The sequence below is a fragment of the Pongo abelii genome, chromosome 3 (genome assembly GCF_028885655.2).
Source record: "Pongo abelii isolate AG06213 chromosome 3, NHGRI_mPonAbe1-v2.0_pri, whole genome shotgun sequence".
In the NCBI taxonomy this organism is placed as follows: domain Eukaryota; kingdom Metazoa; phylum Chordata; class Mammalia; order Primates; family Hominidae; genus Pongo; species Pongo abelii.
In genome coordinates, this window is record NC_071988.2 from 48,207,230 (window position 1) to 48,223,388 (window position 16,159).

At 40.4% G+C, this 16,159-nt stretch overlaps 1 protein-coding gene across 18 annotated transcripts in view; it reads right to left on the reverse strand.

The window, feature by feature from the left end:
* FRYL (FRY like transcription coactivator) overlaps positions 1-16,159 on the reverse strand; it is a 276,985-nt gene that overhangs the window by 245,670 nt on the left and 15,156 nt on the right. The window lies entirely within an intron of this gene.

Consider the following 16,159-nt stretch of genomic DNA (forward strand, 5'->3'; position numbering starts at 1 on the left):
TTTGGGAGGCTGAAGAGGGCAGATCACTTAAGGTCAGGAGCTTGAGACCAGCCTGGCCAACATGGGGAAACCCTGTCTCCACCAAAAATAGAAAAATTAGTTGGGTGTGATGATGTGTGCCTGTAGTCCCAGCTACTTGGGAGGCTGAGGCAGGGGGATCATTTGAACCTGGGAGGCAGAGGTTGCAGTGAGCCGAGACCACATCACTGTACTCCAGCCTGGGCAACAGAGCGAGACTCCGTTTCAAAAGAAAAAAATACTTAAATAAAAATTATATATATGCATCAAATTGGACTCTGACATCCATTCCCCACTCCTGTAAAAATAGAACTCCAAAGTTTTAGCTATAGATATAGCTAGCCACCTGAACACTATATTTCCCAGCTTTCCTTATAATTGGTTATGGCAATATGACAATGTTTTGGCCAAGCAAAGATAAAAAGTGCAGGTTGGCATCTGGGAAGGAGCACATGTGCCCTCCTGGCCGGGATCTCTTTCCTCCTTTTTCCTCCTTCCTCCTGACTGAACACAACAACTGCCCAGACACGGAAGACACATGTTAACTACATCAGTTATCTCTCCACCTCTCCCCAGCTACAGATGGGAAGTAGATACTTATCTTGTTTAAGCCACATAAAAAGAAAAAAAAAAAAAAACCAAGCATCAACTATGTGTCAGGCACTGTCCTAGGCAGTTAAGATGTATCAATGAACAAAACAGATGCAAAATCCTGCCCTCATGAAGCCCAATTGCTAACAGCAGGAGACAATAAACAAGATATTATAGTAAGTAGATTGTGAAGCTATCAGAAGAAAAAGTAGATAAGAATCATGCAGTGGCAAGTGTGGGAGATGGCGTAGGGGTTGCAATTTTTAAGTAGTCAGAATACAAGTTGTCAAAAAACTTGACATTTCAACACAGATTGGAAGCAAGAGAGTCATCCAGGTGGACTTCAGGAGTAAGAACATTCTAGCCACAGGAAGAGTCATGGAAGGCCTGAAGTGGAAACATATCTAGCATATTACAGCAACAGCAAGGCAATAAGCAACATCATAACAGATGAGCAAGGAAACGGCAGGGCAAAAGGTCAGAAAGGCCGAGAGGGGCCAGCTCACGTAAGGCCTGTAGACAACCGCACTCCAAGGTAAGGAGGGAACCACTGCAGGGCAGAGAGCAGGTAATGTGATCCACCATACATTTGAAAGAATCACTCCGGCTACTGAAACTAAGCAAAGGGCAGAAAAGCACAAAAGCAGGGAGACCTCTGGCTAAGAGGCTATTTGTGACTTAAGTGTTAGCAAAACTCTTGTCTTTCAGCATGAGAAATTGGGCTTGGATTCAGTTTAACCCAGCTATTACCTCTGTTCCCGTGGAAACCATACAGGCAGAATGTCAGCTATGTTACTAGGCAACACTGCTTATGGTAAAAATGACCCACTGGTAAACTGCGAAAGGACTCGGAGGAACTATAAATACCTGGTGCTGGCCATAGCTTAGGGCCTCTCTTAGTGTGAGTACTCCTGTAATTTGCCATGTGCCTTGTCGGGATCCTGGAAGCTCATGGTTGTCAAGCAAAATAATGACTTGCGGAGGATGGGGCTCCTAAGCCATGTTAGTGATATACCCACTCGTGAGCCTCATTACTCACACCTGGGCTTCACCCAGAAGCAGGCAGTGGCATAGAGAATGTTCTGGCTGTTCTCTTTGTGGACTGCTACAAGTACCCCCACCAAAGAGAAGACCTGGAGCTTCCCTGATGGTAAGCCGTGTTTCCTGTCCCATATCCTCCCAAGTGAATCTGACGTCAAATGTGGTCTGTGGCAATCCATAGGTCTGTCTAGTTGAGCCCTAAGAAACCTCCCTGGGCCAGGCACAGTGGTTTGTACCTGTAACCCCAGTACCTTGGGAGGTCAAATCAGGAGGACCACTTGAGGCCAGAAGTTCAAGAGCAGCCCAGGCAAAATAGTGATGCCCTGTCTTTATAAAAAAATTTTAAAATTAGCCAGGCATGGTAGTATGAACCTATAATCCCAGCTACTCAGGAGGCTGAGGCAGGAGAATCACTTCATCCCAATAGTTCAAGGCTACAGTAAGCTGTGATCATACCACTGCACTTCAGCCTGGTTGATAGAACAAGACTCCATCTATTAAAAAAAAAAAAAAAGTAAAAGAAAAGAAAGAAAGAAAGAAAAAGAAAAAAAGGAAGAGGCTGGGCTTAGTGGCTCACACGTGTAATACTAGCACTCTGGGAGGCCGAGGCGAACAAATCGCTTGAGTCCATGAGCTCGAGATCAGCCTGGGCAACATGGGGAAACCCCATTTCTACAAAAAATACAAAAATCTGCCAGGCGTGGTGGCATGTACCTGTAGTCCCAGCTACTTGGGAGGCTAAGGCAGGAGCATTGCTTGAGCCTGGGAGGTTGAGGCTGCAGTGAGTTGGGATTACACCACTGCACTTCAGCCTGGGTGACAAAGTCAGATCCCATCTCAAAAAAAATAAAAATAAAAAAAGAAAGAAAAGAAAAGAAAAATAAGTCTCTGGGTAGGCACTGTTCTATTGCAGTAACCCAGGCAAGCAATGGTAGCAGCCTGGAAGAGGATGCTAGCAGTGCAAATAATAAAAGTAGTAAGACCATAAATATAATTAAAAGGAGAAGGCTATAGGATCTTCTAACGAACTGAATGTGGGATGTGAGAGAGAGAAAAGTTATGGATGATTGCAAGATTTTTGGCCCAAGCAACTAGAAAGATGAAACGAAAAATTATGGAGAGGTAGCTGGGGATCAAGAGTTCAATTTGACAAGTTAATCTTGAGTTGAGAGTCATTCTTCATTTCACTTTCCCCCCTGTGACCCAAGATGGCTACAGCAGCTCCAATTATCATGAGCTTACATTACTATATCCAAAAGGAGTATACCTTATAAATTCAAGGAAACCAGACTCCCAGCAGACTTCCCTTGTGTATCACTATACCTGAACCAATCATTGGCAAGGGGAATGGAACTGACTTCAGGCTGAGCAACACTTATAATTGCCCCTTGGGGCTGAGGAGCACGTGAAACATACAAGCACTAAATGCCTAGATAAAATTAGCAAAAGAAAGAGAAGAATTACTAATAGGCGCAATGTCTGTTAGAAAGGCCAAGGGTATTAGATGGACAATCCACACAGATACTAAAATCATCCTAAATAAAAGAAGATCAGTAATAAAGTACAGGTACAAAATAAGATACGGAATCAGCTTAAAAATGAATGAGAGGAAATGACCTCCCCTCTATTCCATGAAAAAAAAATCTAGACAATTTCTATGAACTTTCACAATGATGAAGATTTAAAATAATTTGAGAGGAATAAAATATGGATTAAAAATCTGACTAAAATCAGAAACTCTCAACTGTAGAAGACAGAGAGCACTGTCTGAAAAATTTCCAAAGTAAAATAATTTGGCTTAAACTTATATATCCCAAACGATTAAACAAGTGAGAAGGCAGAATAAAGGCATGTCCAGGACATCATTTCGGGGAGTCCTTTAGCGAAACAAGGATGGAAACCAACAAAGTCTGACGAGATACAAAAGAAACAGTGGAAATAATCCAAGAGTAAAATGAAAAAGAAGTCCCAGAATGGCAGCTGTGTAGCAGGAATAGACAATAATTCATCCCATTAAAACAGAAAACTAGTGAGTTCCATGAAAGGAAAAAAGGAATGGATTATGTTCAAAAGAAAGAATAATTAAGAAGCTGGCTTAATGACAGGAATGCATATTTCAATTAAAAATAAAAGACATACAACAGAAAACTGCAGCAGAATGTTGCTGGTTGTATATCCACAGCCTTCCTCCCTTATGCCTTGCTAAAGAGATTCAATTTTTTTTTTTGGTCACCTGATTTCCTAAGCACCTGATTAGGAAAGGCAGCCCCTCCCCCAGACCCATGGGATGAATCCCACAGGTCTGATGTAATCCTGAAAATCCCATTCAGCTTTGCAGGGATTGGTTTAAACCAACGAAACATACAGGAAAGTCATCTGGGAAGCCCCTTGAAAGACTTTCCTCAATGATAAGATGAGAGATCTGATGGGGGGTGTGGGGGATTTGCCATAAAGAACGTTCTTGGCCAAATAGTGAATGTGAATATGGACTATATACTGGACAATAGTATTATATCGTAGTGGACGTGGAGGTGCACCACTCACATCCAAAAGACTCACTGGCAGGTGTGAGCAGGATGGGTAAACTGAGAGCTCTGGCTGTTAGCTTTATTTATGTTGGCATTAGTTTTCAAAAGACTTGCACATTCTCTGGACAGCCTCCAGCTGTCTTATAACTAAGAAAGGTAGTGGTATAGACCAATTTCTGCCCAATGAGAAACTCCTATAATGAACCATCTTGACTCTGGATCTGCCCCTGGAGCTGGCCCCTGGAGCTGGCAGACAAAGTATAATCACAATCTGATAGCCTCATCTGTCCAACCCTGCTTCCTCCTTTTACTTTTGTGCCATTGTAATTCTGCCTTGGCATTTGCTTCAACAATTAACAATGAATGTTACATTTCCTGAATTTAATCATCGTTCCATGAATGATCCCATTGATAAAGTCCTTTTTCTCTGGTGATATGTGCCAAAGTATTTAAGGTAAAGAGTCATGATATCTGTAAGTCTCTCAAAAGATTCACCAAGATAAAAACTCTAGATATACATCTAGTTATATAGGCAAAGATAAAGAAAAAAGCAACATGATAAAATATTTATAACTGATGAATATAGGTGAAAGCTAGACAAGAGTTCACATTACTATTGTCACAACTTTTCTGTAAGTTTTAAAGTTTTTCAAAAGTATGTTTACAAAAGGGGAAGATCCAGAAGCAGCAGCCCCCACCTTCTTCTATTCCCTTCTGCCTGCCTTTTAGCACAATAGGACACTCATAAAGTCGAATAGAATATTCATATAAACTTCTTGCTCTCCATTAAGTTTCAATGCTGTTTAACTACTAATGTTATATATTAGTAGGCTGGAGTGCAGTGGCATGATCCTGGCTCACTGAAACCTCCGCCTCCCAGGTTCAAGCAATTCTTGTGCCTCAGCCTCCCAAGTAGCTGGGATTACAGGCACATGCCACCATCCCCAGCTAATTTTTGTATTTTTAGTAGAGATGGGGTTTCACCATGTTGGCCAGGCTGGTCTCAAACTCCTGACCTCAGGTGATCCACCCGCCTTGGCCTCCAAAAGTGCTGGAATTACAGGCGTGAGCCACTGCACCCGGCCCTGAATCATTTTCAATTGTGACAACTGGAACTGAACACAATACCCTGGGTGTAGCATTGTGTATAGAACCATATACTCTGCAGAATAATGTAAGACTAGCACTCTCCCTCTTCTCAACCTCCTCCTTCTATTAGTCTAGACTATGATTCTGTGAAGCCATCTGGTAGTCACATTTTATATCCAAATTGAGTTTATTAATTAAAATGTTGAAGTTGTTTATATTCAGTCACATCTCCCTCACCCTTGTAACTGTGCAGTTGGTTTTTTAACCCATGTATGAAACTTCACGTCCAGCTCCACATTAAGTTATCCCATTAGCCATGGCCCACTATTTCACTCAGAAATACTATTTCCATTAAGGTAACTCTAGAAAATTCATTTCATCCAGAAATTTGATACACATAGCCTCAACATTTTCAGTTCACATCATTACAAAAAATAGACAGTGAATTTCCACATGCCACTAGAAATTTCTCTCCAGTTGTCACCAATTCATTACTCATTAACTTTTGAAGTATGCCTCAACCAATCACATTTCTACCTAATTGTATGGTCATCCAGCCAACATTATTCAGCTGACATTATCCCCCTTGTCAGAGAGAAATGTTGCAAAATCTCCAGCTGAAATCCAGTTATACTGTACCTTATACGTTCTCCTGATCCACACTCTAATAATCCTCTCTAAAAACAAGGCTAACCTAACATAATTGTCTTTATTGAGGGCATGTGATACTTTTCTTTAAAAATGTAATCAAAGCCAATGTTTTTAGTACATAAAGCACAATGACCTTAGATTAGATCATACTAGGCTTCAAAACATACTAAGATTTTTATACCAACATTAAAATTAAAAAAACAGTATGTATCACTCAAGGCAACACAAGGAATTATCTCATGCATTCTACTTGAGACTATCAAGACAAATGTGTCAATTTATTGCAACTTAAGTTTATAATTTGTTTAAATTCTACAAGTCTTTCCTCAACATCAAAAATTCAATTTAAAAAAAAAAAAGAGGACAGGTTTGGTGGCTCACGCCACCAAATCCCAGCACTTTGGGAGGCCAAGGGAAGAGAATTGCTTGAGCCCAGGAATTTGAAAACAGCCTAGGCAACACAGGGAGACCTCATCTCTACAAAAAATGAAAAATTAGCCATGCGTGGTGGCACGTGCCTGTAGTTCCAGGTGCTCAGGAGGCCGAGGCGGGAAGAATTGGTTGAGCTGGGAGGTCAAGGCTGCAGTGAGCCAAGATTGCACCACCACACCCCAACCTAGGCAACAGAGCAAGACTTTGTCTCAAAAAAAAAAAAAAAAAAAAAAGCTCCCCCATGTGTTTCCCAAAATACAATTTAATTGGTAAACTTTTGTTTCCAATAATGTAGATTTTATTAAAACCAATTTCCGTAATTCCTTTAAGAGCACATTGCTCACTCAAATCACTCTCACAATACTGTCAGATATTATTCTAGTCTAAAATGACCTGTATTTTGCCCTTCCTGTGACACCTACTGTCTCTGCCACTCACTCTGACACTAAGCCATCTGCTGTTTGGTATTTGTTGCTTGTTAACTGATAATTTGCTAATTGTCTACAATTGGATCCTTCAGAGAAGTGACTCCTCTCATACTCTTCTAACTTTACCACAACCAACATAGTGTTTATTAGAAGACATACACTCAAATACTTACAGTAATTTATATCAAATATAATAAATCCAATAAAGAATTAAAATTGACAGGAGAAGTAGCTCACGCCTGTAATCCCAGCACTTTGGGAGGTGGAGGTGGCAAGTTTGCTTGAGCTCATTAGTTCAAGACCAGCCTAGGCAACACAGTAAGACCTTGTCTCTGCAAAAAATTTAAAAAGTCCCCAGGTGTGGTGGCACACACCTGTAGTCCAAGCTACTTGGGAGGCTGAAGTGGGAGGACTGCTCAAGCCCAGGAGGTTGAGGCTACAGTGAGCCACGATTGCACCACTGCACTCCAGCCTGGGCTACGGAGTGAGACTCTGTCTCTAAGGTGAAAAATCATCTGATACCTCCGAAGACATTTAAGGTTGTCTAGTTCATCTGGGTGACTGTAGTGTGGTGACTAATAGGGAAAGCAGGCTCAAGCAGAGGACTCCCCAAGACAAGGCAGCTCTGTGCATATTCCAAGGTAGTGGGAAAGAAAAAGAAACAGGAAAGAACTGAAAATGAGAGTTGAAGAAAAATGTAAAAGAAACAGCCTGCTGCATTCCCTTTGAAAACTGGCACAAGACAGGGATGCCCTCTCTCACCACTCCTATTCAACACAGTGTTGGAAGTTCTGGCCAGGGCAGAAGAAGGAAATAAAGGGTATTCAATTAGGAAAAGAGGAAGTCAAATTCTCTCTGTTTGCAGATGACATGACTGTATATTTAGAAAACCCCATTGTCTCAGCCCAAAATCTCCTTAAGCTGATAAGCAACTTCAGCAAAGTCTCAGGATACAAAATCAATGTGCAAAAATCACAAGCACTCCTATACACCAATAACAGACAAACAGAGAACCAAATCATGAGTGAACTCCCATTCACAATTGCTTCAAAGAGAATAAAATACCTAGGAATCCAACTTACAAGGGACGTGAAGGACCTCTTCAAGGAAAACTACAAACCACTGCTCAATGAAATAAAAGAGGATACAAACAAATGGAAGAACATTCCATGCTCATGGGTAGGAAAAATCAGTATCGTGAAAATGGCCATACTGCCCAAGGTAATTTATAGATTCAATGCCATCCCCATCAAGCTACCAATGACTTTCTTCACAGAATTGGAAAAAACTAAAGTTCATATGGAACCAAAAAAGAGCCCGCATTGCCAAGACAATCCTAAGCCAAAAGAACAAAGCCAGAGGTATCACGTTACCTGATTTCAAACTATACTACAAGGCTACGGTAACCAAAACAGCATGGTACTGGTCCCAAAACAGAGATATTGACCAATGGAACAGAACAGAGCCCTTAGAAATAATACCACACATCTACAACCATCTGATCTTTGACAAACCTGACAAAAACAAGAAATGGGGAAAGGATTCCCTATTTAATAAATGGTGCTGGGAAAACTGGCTAGCCATATGTAGAAAGCTGAAACTGGATCCCTTCCTTACACCTTATACAAAAATTAATTCAAGATGGATTAAAGACTTACATGTTGGACCTAAAACCATAAAAACCCTAGAAGAAAACCTAGGCAATACCACTCAGGACATAGGCATGGGCAAGGACTTCATGTCTAAAACACCAAAAGCAATGGCAACAAAAGCCAAAATTGACAAATGGGATCTAATTAAACTAAAGAGCTTCTGCACAGCAAAAGAAACTACCATCAGAGTGAACAGGCAACCTACAGAATGGGAGAAAATTTTTGCAATCTACCCATCTGACAAAGGGCTAATATCCAGAATCTACAAAGAACTTAAACAAATTTACAAGAAAAAATCAAACAACCCCATCAAAAAGTGGGTGAAGGATATGAACAGACACTTCTCAAAAGAAGACATTTATGCAGCCAACAGACACATGAAAAAATGCGCATCATCACTGGCCATCACAGAAATACAAATCAAAACCACAATGAGATACCATCTCACACCAGTTCGAATGGTGATCATTAAAAAGTCAGGAAACAACAGGTGCTGGAGAGGATGTGGAGAAACAGGAACACTTTTACACTGTTGGTGGGACTGTAAACTAGTTCAACCATTGTGGAAGACAGTGTGGCGATTCCTCAAGGATCTAGAACTAGAAATACCATTTGACCCACCCATCCTATTACTAGGTATATACCCAAAGGATTATAAATCAAGCGGCTATAAAGACACATGAACATGTGTGTTTATTGTGGCACTATTCACAATAGCAAAGACTTGGAACCAACCCAAATGTCCATTAGTGATAGACTGGATTAAGAAAATGTGGCACATATACACCATGGAATACTATGCAGCCATAAAAAAGGATGAGTTCATGTCCTTTGTAGGGACACGGATGAAGCTGGAAACCATCATTCTCAGCAAACTATCACAAGGACAGAAAACCAAACACCACATGTTCTCACACATAGGTGGGAATTGAACAATGAGAACACCTGGACACAGGGTGGGGAACATCACACACCAGGGCCTGTCATGGCGTTGGGGGAGCGGGGGAGAATAGCCTTAGGAGATATACCTAATGTAAATGACAAGTTAATGGGTGCGGCACACCAACATGGCACATGTATACATATGTAACAAACCCGCATGTTGTGCACATGTACCATAGAACTTAAAGTATAATAATAAAAAAAAGAAAGAAACAGGCTTCTGAGGCTCAAGTGAAAAGAAAATGGACACCTTTTTCTCTCAAAAAGGAAAACTAGATGTGTTGTAGCAGACAACGGTTAAGGTTAGCAGGTTGTGTTAAGAAATAAAATACTTAGCTACCAATATGTATGTTGTAGGCACTACACCAGTTTCCCATTGCTGCTGTAAAAATGTACTACAAATGTAGTGGCTTTAAACAGCACACAGGTATTATCTTACAGTTCTGGAGGTCGGAAGTCCAAAACAGGTCTCACAGCTAAATTCAAGATGTCAGCAGCTAAGAATCTGTTTTCTTGGCTTTAGAAGTTTAGAGGCTGCCCCACTTCCTTCACTCAGGGATGCCTGCCTGATTTTTTGAATTTATTTTTGTAAGATGAGGGCTCACTGTGTTGCCCAGGCTGGTCTCAAACTCCTGGGCTCAAAGGATCCTCCTGCCTTGGCCTCCCAAAGTGCTGGGATTCCAGGTGTGAGCAACCCGCATCTGGTCTTGCTGGTTCTGACTCTTCTGCTTCCACTTTTCAGGACCCCTGTGATGACATTAGGCCCAGCCAGTAATCCAGGCTAACCCCCCTATTACAAGGTCAGCTGATTAGCAACTTCAATTCCACCTGGTGCCTTCATTCCTTCTGCCATGGAACATAACATGCACAGGTTCTAGGGATTAGGGTGTGGACATCTTTGGAGGGCTCCTATTCTGCCTAGTACAAGCACTATGTTATGTGCATCCTTTACATCTTATTTGATCCTCACAACTCTAAAGGAATTTTTTTTCTCATTTTATATATGTAGAATCTAAGGCTACCCATAGTATTTTTGGAGACTTTAAATAACTTGACCTGAAGTACAATAGAACCAAGATTCAGGGACTCCACCCTTCATCAGTCTATTTCTGAAGCCCTCACTTTTTTTTTTTTTTTTTGAGATGGAGTCTCGCTCTGTGGCCCAGGCTGGAGTGCAGTAGTGCAATCTCAGCTCCCTGCAACCCTCTGCCTCCTGGGTTCAAGAGATTCTCATGCGTCAACCTCCCAATTACGGCATGTGTATTAATTTTCACTTTATATTCTAATTGTTCTTTGCTGTTATATAGAAATAAAATTCATTTTACATTGATTTTATAATCCTGTGACCTTGCTAAATCACTTACTTGTTCTAATCATTTTTTCTAGATTCTGAAGAATTTATCTTAGGGTTGTCTATACACATTATTATATAGTCTGCAAATAAAGAGTTTTACTTCTTCTTTTCCAATTCACATGCCTTGTGTTTTTTTGTTTGTTTTGTTTTTTCCTTGCCTTATTGCAAGCACTAGAACCTCCAGGGCAGTGGTGAATACTTTTAGAATAACCTTGTCTTATTCTTGACCTTAGGGAAAATGTTGTCATTCATCATTAAGTATGATGTTAACTGCAGATTTGTTTGTTTATTTATTTATTTAGAGACAGACTCTCACTCTGTCACCCAGGCTGGAGTGCAATGGTGCAATCTCAGCTCATTGCAACCTCCGCCTCCTGGATTCAAGTGATTCTTATGCCTCAGCCTCTCTAGTAGCTGGGACTACAGTCATGCACAATCATGGCAGGCTAATTTTTTTATTTTTAGTAGAGACAGGGGTTTCGCCATGTTGACCAGGCTGGTCTAGAACTCCTGGCCTCAAGTGATCCACCCGCCTCAGCCTCCCAAAGCGCTGGGATTACAGGCACGAGCCACCACTCCTGGCCACCCTCACTACTCTCTATTATTACTCTCTCTCTCTCTCTGTGTGTGTGTGTGTGTGTGTGTGTGTGTGTGTGTTGAAGTAAGAGGAAATATACAAAAAGTAAGGATCTTCTTGCTTTCTACTTCAACCAAAACCACTTTCTCCTTCTGTCTCCTTATATTTGAGATATCCGTGCATAATTTTGTTTGAAAAAAATAATTTTACATTTCTACTTTTCACCATGCTATATTCCATGCAGGCTTTGGTGAATGAGAAGAGGCCATATATTAAGAAACAAGAGTAAAATTATATGAAAAGGTGACACAGATGTGACTATCCAACATATTTATATAAAATTATGGGTGCATAATGATGTTACATCAACGATTGATTATAATTGGTCCCACAAGATTATAATGAAGCTGAAAACTTCCTATAGCCTAGTGACACTGTAGCCATAGTAATGTCCAAAGGCAATGCACTACTCATGTGTCTGAGGTAATGCTGATATAAACAAATCTCTGCACTGCCAGTCATATAAAAGTGTCCATTAATATCCTAGGCCCTCAGATTCACTTCACCACTCACTTACTGACTCACCCAGAACAACTTCTACTCCTGTAAACTCCATTCATAAGTGCCCTATGTAGGTTTTTTAATCTTTTATGCCCTATGTCTACTGTACTTTTCTTTGTTTAGATACAAGAAAGTATCTAAACATAGAAAAGTATCTAAACAAGTAAGTATCTAAACATAGAAATACTTATTTGTTACAATTGCCTACAATGTTCAGTACAGTAACATGTTGTAAAGGTTTGTAGCCTAGGAGCAAGAGACTATATCATACAGCCTAGATGTGTAGCAGGTTGTACCATCTTGGTTTTGAGTAAGTACATTCTATGATGTTCGCACAATGACAAAAGTCACTAAGGACACATTTCTCAGAATGTATCCCCATTGTTAGGCGTATGGCTACATCTCTACCCAAAGTGATGACAGGAGGTGGGGCCTTTAGGAAGTAATTAGGTTATGAGGGTAGATTCCTCATGAATAGGATTAGTGCCCAGGAGAGGCAAGAGAGCTAACTAGCTCTCTTTCCACCAAGTGAGGATGCACAGAGAAGTCCAAATTCTGCAACCTGGAGGCGGGTCCTCACCAGCATCCAACCATGCTGGCGTGCAGATCTCAGACTTCCACCTGCCAGAACTATGAGAAATTAATTTCTATTGTTTATGACCCATCAAGTCTAAGGTACTTCGTTATTGCAGCCAGAACTGATGAAGACATTCCCCAAAGCGTAATATATTGGCTTAGAGATTATGAACATTTTAACATATCCTGACACAGAGCCTATTGTTTTGCAGGATCTCATCAACCATATGTGAATGTATTAATATCCTTCTTAAAAAAATGATTACTGGGGTAATACAACTGACTTCCAAGTGTCTCTTCTCCTCTAATAATGAACTCTTGTGTTGCTTCTCGGCCTATTCCTAAACACTTAGGTAACAATAAATTATATTTTTAATGTCCCTAAGGAAAGGTTACAGACACAGGATGGAAATCAGGGTAGGGTATGTGACAGATGGCAGAAGCTTTGGTGTTGAGGTGATTGGCAAATGTCTTTGATGTAACTTATACCTCTAAAGGAGCCATTTTTAATCTTTCCTGTGTCCTGGGCCCTGCTCTGAGAATCTGACGAAAACCACAAATCTCTCACTGGAAAAATGCACATGAACACACACTAAAATTTTTCATACAACTTATTTTATTGGATTTTAAATTGATCACCATCACAGACCATATAAAACCAGTCTTTGCAAGGATTTTTGCATGTCTCATTTTTAGTTTTGTGCCAAAAGCTGCTCCATCCAGGAATAAAATCCAAAGTATACAATAAAACAAATCAAACTTTAATTATTTTCAACAAAAATATATCAAAATAATGATGACTCTGGCTATATGACTTCTGGCATAAAAGCATGGTTCTAGGAAAAGACCCAACTTTTTATACTATTCTCCAGGGAAAGCTAGGAAAAATGCAGGTGTTAAACAGAGACAAGGCTCAGGTCCTAACAGTAAAGAAAGAATTATGCTGACTGAATTTAATGACTTTCCCCAGACAACAACATTTTATATTTGTACAGATTTGTTAAAAAAAAAAAAAAAAAAAGAAAAAAGAAAAAAAAGATATGGTTTCAGAAATTGAGGGATTTTGGATAAATTTAAATACCTGGAGGCCAGGCAAGGTGGCTCATGCCTAAAATTCCAAGCCCTTTGAGAGGCTGGGGCAGGAGGACTGCTTGAGGCCAAGAGTTTGAGACCAGGCTGGGCAGCTTGGCAAGACCCTGTCTCCAAAAAAAATTTAAAACTTAGCTGGACATGATGATATGCAACTGCAGTCCCAGCTACTCGGGAGGCTGAGGCAGGAGGATCGCTTGATCCCAGGAGTTCAAGGCTGCAGTGAGGTATGTTCATACTACTGTACTCCAACCTGGATGACAGAGTGAGAACTTGTCTCTTAAAAAAAAACTTGGAAAAAAAAAAGTCATACCACACCTATGCTCCTAATACTTAATCATTCAAAATGTATTAAATTCAAAGTGGAGTACATGTACCCCTAAAAAGTAAGATGATCAAGGCAATGAGTAAAGAAAATCCTAGAGGATTACACGTATTTGTTATCTTAAAGTTAAAATTTGAGCTTTACTAAGGCCATATATGACAAGCTCACAGCAAAGGTCATACTAAACACTGAAAAGCTTAAAGGTTTTCCTCTAAGATCAGCCAAGAAAAGGGTACCCACTCTTACTACTTCCACTCGACATGTACTAGAACTCCATATAAGAAAGGCTGAAGTAAAACTGTATCTGTTTTTAAATTATATAATCTTATATACAGGAAACCCTAAAGATTCCACAAAAAACAAACTAACAAATGAATTCAGGTCGGACTTTGTGGCTCACACCTGTAATCCCAGCACTTCGGAAGTATGAGGCGGGCGGCTCACCTGAGGTGAGGCGTTCCAGATCAGCCTGGCCAATATGGTGAAACCCCGTCTCTACTAAAAATATAAAAATTAAGCCAGGCAAGGTGGAAGGTGCCTGTAATCCCAGCTACTTGGGAGGCTGAGGCAGGAGAATAGCTTGAACACAGGAAGCGAAGGTTATAGTGAGCTGAGATTGCGCCACTTAACTCCAGCCTGTGTGACAGAGCAAGACTCCATCTCAAAAATAAATAAATAAATTAATTAATTAATTAATTAAATTCAGTTAAGTTGCAGGATACAAAATCAACAGACACAAATTAATTGAAGCAAGGCACGGTGGCTCACACCTGTAATCCAAGGACTTTAGGAGGTCAAGGCAGGAGGATTGCTTGAGTCCAGAGTTCAAGACCAGCCTGGTGCAACAAAGTGAGACCTTGTCTCTACAAAAAAATCAAAGGGTAGCCGGGTATGATGGTGTGTGCCTGTGGTCCCAGCTACGTGGGAGGCTGACACAGGAGGATCACTTGAGCCCAGGAGGTCAAGGCTCCAGTGAGCCATGATCATGCCACTGTGCTACAGCCTGAACAACAAAGCGAGACCCTGTTTCAAAAAAAGAAAAAACATTAACTGCATTTCCATACACTAACAATAAACTATCTGTAAAAGAAAACAATCCTGTTTACAACAACATCAAGAAGAATAAAATACTTACGAATAAATTTAAACAAGGAAGGGATAGAGTTGTACATGAAAGAAATTGAAGATGACACCATTACATAGAAAAATATCCCATGTTCACGAATTGAAAGAATGTTATTTTGTAAAAATGTCCATACTACTCAAAGCAATCTATAGATTTGGGGCAATCCCCATCAAAATTCCAACGGCATTTTTCACAGAAATAGGAAAAGTGATTTTTTTTTCCCCGAGATGGAGTCTTGCTCTGTTGCCCAGTCTGGAGTGCAGTGGCACCATCTCGGCTCACTGCAACCTCCACCTCCCAGGTTCAAGCAATTCTCCTGCCTCAGCTTCCCAAGTAGCTGGGATTACAGGCGCACACCACCATGCCCGGCTGATTTTTCTGTTTTTAGTAGTGACGGGGTTTCATCATGTTGGCCAAGCTGCTCTTGAACTCCTGACCTAGTGATCCCCCACCTCGGCCTCCCAAAGTGCTGGGATTACAGGTGTGAGCCACCATGCCCAGCCAGGAAAAGGATTTCTAAAATTCATATGGAACTACAAAGGGCCCCAAATGCTAAAGCAATCTTGACCAAAAACAACAAAACTGAAGGTATCACACTTCCTGATTTTGAACCACATTACAAAGCTATACCAATCAAAGCAGTATAGGATCGGCATAAAAACAGACAGAGACCAATAGAACAAAATAGAGAGCCCAGAAATAAACCCATAAATATACAGTAAACTAATTTTCAACAAAGGTGCCAAAAATTTACAAGGGGGAAAGGACAGTCTCCTCAATAATGGTTTGGGAAAACTGGATAGTCACATGCAGAAGAATGAAATTAGATCCTTATATTACACATACACATATATCAATTCAAAATGGATTAAAGACTTAAACATAAGACCTGAAACCATAAAACTACTAGAAAAAGCATAGGGGGAAAGCTCCATGACATTGGTCTTGGCAATGATTTTTTTTTGGATTTGACACCAAAAGCAAAGGCAACAAACCAAAACAAGTGGGACTATGTCAAACTAACAAGTTTCTGCACAACTAAGGAAACAACAAAATGAAAAGATGACCTACAAAATGGGAGAAAATACTTATAGACCATATATCCAAAAAGAGGTTAATTTTCAGAATATATAAGGAATTCATACAACTCAATAACAGTAAAAAAGCCCAATTTAAAAA